The sequence below is a fragment of the Panthera leo genome, chromosome B2 (genome assembly GCF_018350215.1).
Source record: "Panthera leo isolate Ple1 chromosome B2, P.leo_Ple1_pat1.1, whole genome shotgun sequence".
Classification (NCBI taxonomy): domain Eukaryota; kingdom Metazoa; phylum Chordata; class Mammalia; order Carnivora; family Felidae; genus Panthera; species Panthera leo.
Window position 1 is genome coordinate 105,147,554 of NC_056683.1, and position 1,888 is coordinate 105,149,441.

Consider the following 1,888-nt stretch of genomic DNA (forward strand, 5'->3'; position numbering starts at 1 on the left):
GATTTCATTCTTTCTCATGGCCAGGTAGTGGTCCATTGTATATATAAACCACATCTTCTTTATCCCTTCATCAGTTGATGGATGTTTAGGCTCTTTCCATAATTTGGCTATTGTTGAAAGTGCTGCTATAAACATTGGGGTACATGTGCCCTTATGCATCAGCACTCCTGTATCCCTTGGGTTAATTCCTAGCAGTGTTATTGCTGGGTCATAGGGTAGTTCTATTTTTAATTTTTTGAGGAACCTCTACACTGTTTTCCAGAGTGGCTGCACTAGTTTGCATTCCCACCAACAGTGCAAGAGGGTTCCCGATTCTCCACATCCTCGCCAGCATCTATAGTCTCCTGATTTGTTCATTTTAGCCACTCTGACCAGTGTGAGGTGGTATCTCAGTGTGGCTTTGATTTGTATTTCCCTGATGATGAGTGACATTGAGCACTGTTTCATGTGTCTGTTGGCCATCTGGATGTCTTCTTTGGAAAAGTGTCTATTCATGTCTTCTGCCAATTTCTTTACTGGATTATTTGTTTTTCGGGTGTGGAGTGTGGTGACTTCTTTATAGATTTTGGATACTACAATGCTAACTTTTAATTAGCAATAATCGCACCTCAGATAAACCTCATCGGCTATGATACTGCCACGGCGCAAAGCTACAATGCTAACTTTAAATGTAGTTCCATGTCGTTGCTGCAAATGGCAGGATTTCATTCTTTCTCATTGCCAAGTAGTATTCCATTGTATATATAAACCACATCTTCTTTATCCATTCATCAGTTGATGGACAGTTAGGCTCTCTCCATAATTTGGCTATTGTTGAAAGTGCGGCTATGGAACTGGAGGGTATTATGTTAAGTGAAATAAGTCAGTCAGAGAAAGACAGATACTATATGTTTTCACTCATGTGTGGATCTTGAGAAACTTAACAGTAGACCATAGGGGAAGCGAAGGGGGAAAAAAAGTTACAAACAGAGAGGGAGGGAGGCAAACCATAAGAGACTTTTAAATACAGAGAACAAAGTAAGGCCTGATTGGGGGTGGGGAAGAGGGGAAAGTGGGTGATGGGCATTGAGGAGGGCAATTGTTGGAATGAGCACTGGGTGTTGTATGGAAGCCAATTTGACAATAAATTACATTAAAAAATAAATGTAGTTCTGTGTCTATCTATATTAATATAGATATCTATTAATCAAATTGTGTGTATAGATTATTTACTGATTATTTTTAAAATTAACAACTTATCATGAGCATATTCAAACTATGCTATTGATGTTATTTAAAAATATAAGTTTTTAATGGCCTCATGTATTTTTTTATCACTTGACCAGACCATATTTTATTAAGCAATTACCTGCCCTATGGTTTACTATTTGAATTGTCTATAATTTTCCCAGTAGAAAGTCTGTAGCACATAACCTTGTCCATATTTGTGATTATGTCCTTGGAATGGATTCCTAGAAATAAAATAACTAAGTCAAATAATTAGGTGTAAGGCTCTTGACATGGGTGTACTTCTTTCCAGAAAAACTGAACCAATTTATACATGCAGCAATTGCAAATAAGAATGCCTGTTTTGTAGTTTTTCTTATTCATTAAATATCATTACTAAGGACATTTTGCCTGTCTTATTTGCCATAAATACATTGTCTAAGTTTTCTGTTTTCTTTGAGGTTTGTTTTTTGTGTTTAGAAATATGAAACATGTATACCATCAAATATATCTTATTATTTCTTGCATTGCTTTTATGATTTTAAATTCCTTGTCAATTCTGAAATTAGTTAAATATTTTCTGATATATTCTTCTAGTTTTGTGAGTGGTAGAAGTGTCATGTTTTGTGTTTAAATCTTTAATCCACTCTGGGGCTGGACTCTCAAATGATAAACCAGCAAG

General features: G+C 35.8%; 1 pseudogene; it reads right to left on the minus strand.

Moving 5' to 3' along the window:
* Positions 1 to 541: 541 nt before the first annotated feature.
* LOC122220901 lies at positions 542 to 652 on the minus strand (annotated as a pseudogene).
* Between the last annotated feature and the right edge of the window lie 1,236 nt (positions 653 to 1,888).